This window comes from Gordionus sp. m RMFG-2023, chromosome 1 (genome assembly GCF_954871325.1).
Source record: "Gordionus sp. m RMFG-2023 chromosome 1, tfGorSpeb1-WG-v2, whole genome shotgun sequence".
Classification (NCBI taxonomy): domain Eukaryota; kingdom Metazoa; phylum Nematomorpha; class Gordioida; order Chordodea; family Parachordodidae; genus Gordionus; species Gordionus sp. m RMFG-2023.
The window spans coordinates 4,407,896-4,417,942 of NC_088775.1; positions in this window are offsets into that span (position 1 = coordinate 4,407,896).

The window sequence follows — 10,047 nt, forward strand, 5'->3', positions numbered from 1 at the left end:
CTCACATTTATATACCAAAAGTGAGTAGACAACAACTATTGTAGTACTTGTCATAAAAGAAATAACGATTTTTCGCAACAAAATATTATTATTGAAGATTTTATACATATTGGCCACCCTTAAATTTGGCTTGGTCCAGTTTCAAGTGAAGAAAATATCATAACGTGGTTCTATATATTGTAATGTCGAGTAAAAATAAAATGTATTGAAACGTTGATATACATAAAAACAAAAGGAACAAAACTATCTAATTTTCTAGTGAAAATTTATAGTAATCTATTGATTCCAAATTATGGTGTGTTACCAAATCGAATTTTTGCTAATTTTTATAAAATTTATATTATCGTTATTTATTAATTTATTTATTATAACTAAATATTTATAAATTGCTCGCATGAAACAGTGTTAAAATTAATAAAAACCTAAATAAAAAATATTTAAAACTTAATTTCATGAATATTAATCCGCAAGCTGGCGCTTTAATATATTTATGCGTTTAAAATATCAAAAGACTAAATTCACAAATTTTCGAAACTTTAATACAAATAAATAAATATATATAAATAAGATTTAGAATTAATATAGAATATAATTCATTTCAAAATTTTTTGGAATCGTAAAAATTGTGATCAATTTTATTTCCGGGATTAGTTGGTTGGGTAAGATAGTGGCTCGGTTGGGCTAATGATTACTTATATACTTTGGTTCGATTGTGTATTATTTTACTAATTTCGATAACTGTTTAAAAAAAAAATTATGAGTAAAAGCAATCTTTGGAGATCACTAAATTTATTAAATGAGGATTTTTTTAAGTATAAAAATCGCAAAAATATTTAACTTATAAAGTATATTTTACTAAGAGATGGCAAATCATATTTGAGCATTTTCAAGATTGTCTTAAAAAAATTTCAAATTTTTTTTTATTGATTTAATATTTTACTTTATTCAAATCATGTGTTATTTGAGTAGTTATTAAAAAAAATTTAAATTTTAAAGTTTCAAAATGTATTAAGATATTTCATAAAAATACTATTAAATTTATAAAGCGAGGAAAAAAAATAAGAAGTAGAAAGAGTCTAGGATGGCTCTTTGGCTAGTAGACTACCATTGAAGCTGATGTAATTCGCTTTAAGGATAGCTATGGCCAACCTTTGTAGAAGAGAAAACCCTTCTCGAGGTTCATCTGAGAGTGTGCTGATTTATGATCCTATATTTTTGAAGAATGCTAGGGCAAGTGTAGTTGAAATGAAAGGAAACTATGGTCATTGTACTTGGAGATTTTAAGTTCATTCTGGTAAATGATGTTGAAGTCTTGGTTACATAGGGCCTGGGGGTCTATACAAATAGTCCTATGCCAATAATTGGCCTCTCCTCCACCGACTGATCTAAAAAGATCCTGGGGTTATAATGAATGGGATTTGTGCTGATTTTACGGCGTGTTGTATGATCGAATTCGTATGTCTCATCTTGCAGAAGCGACAATGTAACTATTCTTCCATTCATGTCAATGGGTGAGTTATAACCTAAACAGATGTGAGGGTGGGTGATGGTGCAGTTTAGACGAACACCGTTGGCGTGTGTAAGTTCATTGTTAGAAAGTTGAAATTGAAGATTGACAGAACTCGAGAAACTCATGGCCATTACTATTGAACAGGAAAATGAATAGGGTGTCGTTAGTAGATTGCATGCTAGATAAGAGTGTATCAACGCAGCAAACAACTATCAAAGTCTCTTAGTTCTTCTTCTATGAATTGTAGGGAGATGTGAGTCAACATTGATCTGTTTTCCAAATATTTATGGTCTCAATTAAAATATTTTATTTAGAATAATTTTAATTAAATGTCTTGGAATAATCATTTGCCTGACCTGATTCAACTCGAGAATTTTCTTTTTTAAGTTCCCCCCTACCCTAAGATAAAATTCATTTCCATATGCGTGTAATCAAAGGCCCAAGTTTTTTAAATGTTGAATAAATTTTTTTTTATAAATAAATATCTAAAGTCATTAAACCAAATCTTCCTACAGGATTAGAAGATTGATAAAACCAAAAATTCAATCCGACTTTACGACTTGAATTACTTTAAAATCGTTTAAAGTAATGTACTCTATATAGTGCTATTGAAGAATAATCTTTATCTCTTAGACTCTTATAATAATTTAAAATATGCTTTCAATTATTAAATATATACAAATAAAAAAATAACATTAGTCAAGCTTAAAGATTTTTCTAATAGCTGGCAGAAATGCTTGGGCATCTATTTTCCAAATCTCGATGCTTACACAATATCATTTTAGCTAACATTTTTCAAGCATCTCATTTCTACGTTGACTAAAGTACATTTATCCCTTTATATATAATTGGTTCTAAGGGACAAATTTCACATATAGCTTCTTCAACGACTAATGTTTACAGAGCTTTCTTATACATTTGTATTTGCTCCATACATTTTAATGACGATGCCCATCTTGTTCGGTTAATTGTACTTGATGTAGATCAAAATACAGCAGCTGGTATGTATTTATTCTTAAAAAATTTAGCAATTTTTTTAATTATTGATATATGATACCTTAAAACGTTCAATAGTTCAATATCGTGGATGAATAACTGAAATGTATATGCTGTACAACCATAACATTGATTATAATCAGTGGCGTAGCTAGGAATTTTCCTTAGAGGGGGTCCATACATACAAAAACCTGGGAGGCTTCGCCCCCTAGACCCCCTTAAACGGGCCTTCGGCCGGGTTTATCCTAAAAATCATAACCATATCTTCGATAATATATAATAAATATATTTTTTAAATGCATAAATAATATGTTATTATAATTTAGTAGATTATTCTTAAAGACTTTATAATAATACTATCCAGAATAACTTCAATAGTAATATAATATCCTTCCACAGATATCAAAACTAGAAAAATATAAATATTAATGGTATTTATTTGATATAAAGTCACTTTTAAGTCTTTTGAACGTATAATCTAAAAAATAAATTTGCTCTGGGAGGGGTCCAAACCCGAAAACCATCCCCGTAGCTACGCCACTGATTATAATAAATAGATTTATATTAGAATTCTCCAGGCTGTTTTCCTGTTAGCGGCATTATCGGTAACCAAAGGATATAATTTTACCGGATTTAAAAAATTAATTTTCATTTTTTTTCCCCAGGGCAATATAATCTGTCTTATGGCGATTCTCCTGAGCATTTAAAAATTTGTAGAATACTAGAACAAGCGTCATATAAAATTAATAATACTCTAGTTTCTGATGTTGCTCCAGTCATCTGCCGCTAAGTGAGAAGCTTTATCATTTGTATCTGCAACTCTCGCCTTCATATCTGAGGCTTTGTATAAAAGATATCCGGTATGAAACCAGTTATACCAGATTGAGATTTACAATTGCCTTTATTTTTTGATTCAAATTAAATAACATCTGTGATTTTTTAAATGGCTCTACTTAATTTTTCACAGGAATGCGAACCTGGCAAAATTTTTGCACGGGTTTCAAGTAAATATTTTTGAATCCGGGTTCAGTTCCGGGTTCAGCTTGGGCATAAGAATTTTTGAATTGGTAAAAAAAAGATTCTATATTTAAATCTTGTAGAAACAAAGACTAGATATAAATTTGGTATGAAAAATAAATTTTTATTTTATTTAAGCAAAATATAGTTAATAATACAAAGCGTAGTCATGTATCAATTTCAAAAATTTTATTTAGACGTAGCATAATATCTTCCAAGAGTTTTTCACTCATCTATGTGGTGAAAGAATGAATTTCTAATGTGAAAAAGATATTTCAACGCTAGCCTATATTATACATTTATGTGAAAATATGATAAATTAACTTTGGATGTGGGAACAGTGAATAAGATTTTGGATAAAACATAAAAATTTGGGTATTCGAGCTTAGCAGACTTTCCAAATATGCAATATATTTTCCTTCTTATCTAATCTTTTATTAATTGCTAAATCCGGTAATTACAGTTTGAAATAAGTTGTTTATAATTTATTAACACTTCACTTAATTGGAAATTTAAAAATGTTCTAAAATCTAATATTTGTATTTACAACAAATATCGAAATATATGATTTTAAACAATCCATTCAACCTGTTAGAACCCTGGTTCACAAAAATTCCCGGGTTCGGTTAGGGGTTATGAAAATTTTATAAACGGAATTCAGGTTCGATTCGCCCTGATTTTACATATACCATTTTATAGAAATCCCATTCTGGATATATTAAATTCTGATTTTAAATTAATAATTGTTTAAATATTATTATGAGGATATAAATGTATCCGAAGACTAATCAATTTAAAAATTTAAATCTTAATATGAAATATTAATTTTCTTGTAAAATCTTTTAGATGCCTAATGAAAGCATTAGATACTATATTAAATAAATTTTTCAGTTTCTTCCAAATATATTAGAATTATTTTGTATTTTGGCAACAGTACTAATTAATACGTGCACAAATTGTGAAAATCGTTTCTTCATTACAGAGAATAAAACCCTATCTCAGAAGTGGAACGTCAGAAAATAATTCAATTATATCTACTTATCTTACAATTACATTTAATCTCGAATGCTAAGTAAATCATTAAATTATTTCATTTATAAGATATACTTTGATTAACTTAAATTATAATATAATGTTTAATCTTATATTTTTGATTAACATACAGATTTATATACCAATAGTATATATTAACAGATAAGCTATTATTTGATATTACAATATTTTTATTGGTTCAACCTATGCTCATACAAAATATAAAATTATACATTAAATATTAAAAATCATTCATTAAATATTATTATTAAATGATAGAAACTATACATTAAATATCAGAACCCATATATTCAGTGATCAAAACATTACATAAATATACTATTCATAAAATCTTAAAAATTATACATTATATAATCATATTTTTTTAAAACATTTTTTAATTGTAAAATTAAATTGAATGCACCGTAGGGAGCAAGGGCTGAAGGATGTTCCTATGGTAGGATGACTGTGTTTATATAAGAAATGTCTTTGAGAAAAAACCCGATCAATTTTATCACCATGTCGGATAAAGGATTGGCAAAGAAGACTGATATGATGCTAATTTTGCAGGCGATCTCAGCCTTCTCCAGATTTTCGGACATCAGGGGGTTTGATGTTAACCGCATTTAACATTTAAGAAAATCATTGGAAGCTTGTGAGATATCACTAATGACTCCGGTGGATCAATCTGCTTTGGGATGGTAGCGGAGCAGATTTTACCTAGCTGGACTTGCTCGATTATGCTGGCTTGTAACAGTTGCGACTAACGAATTTGTTGGCCAGTCATATGGTGACTGCGGGTTGTTGCAACGGTTCATATATATGTGGACTAAAGAGATCCTATTTTTAGCTCAGTGGCTGCTATATTTAGTGAAGGGATTATCCAAATGTGCCATATAAAAGCGATGCTGTCTCTATTAGGGCTTAGAGGCAGAGTCTGTCGTACACACCATTTCTTTAATTAGACAAGAGATTGAGTGGAGGATAAAGGGAGTATTTATAGTGGGTGAATGCCTCGAAGATGTCATAATGGTCTTCTATGACGGCACCTCATTCCCTTTCTGGTGTAGAGCAGTGCTGCCTTTGAACCCAGCCCCACAACAACGAGTTACTGGGCTAATTGATGACGAGGATCTAATGATTTATTTTTTTCCAAAAAAAAACTTATGTTTGAACTTATTATTTCAAACATGGATAATTTAGGTTAATTAATATACATTCAAATATTTTAAATTTGAAAAAACTAAGTATCCCTTAGGATTTGAAAATCAAACTAAAAATATATTTTTTTGAAATTTAAATTGTTTCGTAAAAAAAATTAGTTCATGAAAATTTTTAAATTTCTTTATAAGTTTCTTAAATTAAGAAAAAAATATTAACTAGAGTCACGAATGACAGTTAAATGCTTAACCTTTTTTTTAAACAATGGTGTCAGCTTTAAATGACAAGTACTTGCTAGATGAGGTATGTAGTATAGATGTCTCTGGTAGATTTAACATATCTGACCAAGTATTTTAATTAATTTTCACAAAATAAATATTACTTATTTAATAAAATATTTAAAAGGACACCATTCGTTACTTTGCAAATACTCGAAATATAATAGCCTATTTTTTTGAAAATCAATTTTCTAAATAAAATTCGGGATTAGCTTAAATTTTTAACTATAATAACAATTTTGTTATATTTTATATATTTGTAAATTTCGGGTTGGGTTATTGATTCGATAAAAATCCATTTTTAATTTTATAAAATTCTATCTCGCAACTTTGTCAGCGAGTAGTCAAGAAACACATTGCTATGGCGCTAGGTCTACTCTACGCCAGAAAGGGAATAAGGTGCCGTCATAGAAGACTATTATGACATCTCCGAGGCATTCACCCACTATTAATACTCCCTCTATCCTCCACTCAATGTCTTGTCTAATTAAAGATATGGTGTGTCCGACAGACTCTGCCTCCAAGCACTAATAGAGACGGCATCGCTTTTATATGTCACATCTGGATAATCCATTTACTAAATATAGCAGCCACCGAGCTAAAAATAGGATCTCTCTAGTCCATGTATATATGAACCGTTGCAACAACCCGCAGTCACCATATGACTGGCCAACAAATTCGTTAGTCGCAACTGTTACAAGCCAGCATAATCGAGCAAGTCCAGCTAGGTAAAATCTGCTCAGCTACCATCCCAAAGCAGATTGATCCACCGGAGTCATTAGTGATATCTCCCAAGCTTCCAACGATTTCCTTAAATATTAAATGCGGTTAACATCAATCCCCCTGATGTCCGAAAATCTGGAGAAGGCTGAGATCGCCTGCAAAATAAGCATCATATCAGTCTTCTTAGCCAATCCTTTATCCGATATGGTGATAAAATTGATCGGGTTTTTCCTCAAAGACATTTCATATAGAAAGGCCATACCCAGCTTTAGCAAACGGGCATGGCAATAACCACGGACCGTTTTTGGTATGTGTATTTAGCTTGGGGCAGCTTTCTTCCAATAACCAAGACCCCATTGCCATCTGGTATCCTCTCAGTTTTCTCATCTCCTGAATACGTATGTCAGCATCTGAGTTGAGATAATTATTAACATAAAACTTTATATATATCATTTGCCAATTTAATTGATCCATCATTACCATTTATTTAACGGTAAAACTTGTCTAATTTAGGCGCATTAGAATTAAGATTTTTAGTAAGTTAAACAGTGGCTTTAATAATCAAGTCTAGGAATTTAATTGGCATTTAAGATTTTGTCAATTAAAAGTTGACTGAATTAACAAAAGCCCAATTAGGCAAGTTATACTGTATATTATACATACCATATATATAAACATGACTTTATTTTTTGACTAATCTGTAATTTGAAAAATCATATTTTACTTGAAATGTATTCCATCATTGTTTATATAACCTTATGACTACGATTCCCACACTTTTGACTTGAATAATTTGTTTAATTTTGATTGACTTGCAAAATTGCAATGGAAAAATTGATAAAAATTAAATTCAAATATTTAACTACCAATTTTGGGAATATTATAATATATCGAAATAAATATAAAACAATGTTGAAAATACATTTCAAAACACATTTTTATTTCAAGGCAATTATTAATATTTATTAATATAAAATAATTTACTCTTTATTTATATAAAAATTATTACAATAATTATTTAAAATGGTAACCAAAATATGTTGTTTACTTATAAATGAGTAATTAGATTAGATAATGATACAAATTAATAATTATAAATTTACGGGAAAAATCGTCCTAGTTGTCTCTACAATCTTAATATTGGAAGCGAGGCTCACAACCTAATTAAAAGGCTTGGTAGAGCCATAAGAATTAAATCAGGTGGCTTAAAAAAAGAGGTATACTTATATCAAACATAGAAATTCCAATTATAATATCTAATTTCATATGCTTCATCCCGAGCAGCCCGAGATCTAGATCTTTCCTTCCTTCCCTTCATTATTAATAAACCTTATAATTCTTTCAAATTAAGAAATACATGTACCCTAATCACACATTTATAATGTATTTATATTATAGCGACCTATTTATTTTGATTACAATTATAAATAACTATTATAATAGACTTTTTATAAATTAAACAATTTATAATAATAAATATGAATATAATTGACTTAAAAAACAGATTTTTTAAAATGTCTGATCTCATACCCAATATTAATCAATTCTCCCTCACTATATTATCATGAACATTACTATCCACTAGGTTATATTTAAATATACATTTGATATAAAATAATAATGAATTACCCTTGATGGTTTTTTGATCCATCTGAATATAATATGTGTAAGGATATATTGGGAATAATTGATTCCCAATAAGTTGGTATTGAACCAAATGAGAAGGTTGCTTTAATAAAATTTATAATACAATATTAAATTGCAAATAATTTACATAGAAGACCAGTGTAAAGTCAAAATTAAACAAATGTAAATAGATCACACTTCCTCACCATCCATTTTTCTAAACATTTAAATATTCTATTTATTTATGTATGTATAATATTATTATATATGAAAAAAAAACAAATATACTACCTTCAAATTTGTATTTGAAGTTGGTTGGATTGTGTTATTAACACCCTTTCTGATCGGATCTTTTGGAATTTATTAAATAAAATTGAATTAATATAAATACTTTATATATATTATCAGATGTATGTCTTTTTAATATATTTATTTACTAGTCCAAAAAAGAGTCCCTAGGCTTACCTCATCCATTTAAATGACGTTAAACTATTATTTCATATTTTTTGTTCGACCATAAAATGAGGAATTTATACCATTTTATTCCAATATATTGACATCTATTTTTACTTAATAAATGGCTTAAACAAATATTAAACTCGAATTTTACCTGTCGCTATAAACCACAATCTCAAAAAAATGATTAACTACTCAATAATATTTTAAATATATATTTGAATTTAATTTATGATTAATATTACCACAATTATCTCTATCCATGTTAGGGTGTCCTCTATCAATGCCTGTACTAAACTTAAATAACTTGGTTAAATAATTCATTATCATTAAAATTTTAAAAAAATCTTTAACAAAAATAAATAATGATTCTTATTTTTAACATTTATAAGCCTATTTCGATTGTTACATCATTTTTTCATGCCTTTTAAGTCGATTTTATGCTTTTTGTTTGCTATGATTTTGCTTGATTTTGTCATTTTGCGTTGTTTAATAATCTTTTTCAGATTTTTGAAAAGTTTAATCACCCTTTGACGTTTGTTTGACAAATAATATTTTAAACAAAAAGAATATAATAATGTACAATTATTTATCATATCTTCCTATTAAATAATAATATTGAACTGATTTATAGAACTAACAACAATTTAGAGTCCACGAATCAATGATTTTTGTGTATCGAGTGACAATCGCGCCATTTAATTTAATTTAATTGATATTACATAGGGAAGTACAAGAACAAGAAAAGCATCTTGAATGAGCTCTGATTGGAAAAGGAGAATATTATTTGGCTGAGGAGTATGTAGTTACATTAGATTAAAATCTTTATAAAAGATTTAGTTAGAAAAATTTTAAGGAATGGGGTAGAAAAGTTAATATTATGCAGTAAAAAGGGTAACAGAGAAAAAGTTATGTCATAATGGAAGGAGGGGGGGAACTGATTTTGAATCCTTAAAATTCTAAAAAATCTTGTCAAAAAAATAGAACAAAAAGGACTATCAGTATCAATAAAAAAAATTAACAATTAGAACCTCAATATATATTTTTCATATATATATCAATACAATTTATAATTTTAACATCAATAGATTTTTGTATTAGATACACTTCATTCTAAACATTAAATAATTCATCATATAATCAACTTTTATAAATCCCTTTTCCTCATTTTAGTTTGTAGTATCCAATAGAGATCTGATAAATTTTTAACGGCCCAATTAAAAAATTTCGATATATCTAAATTTATCA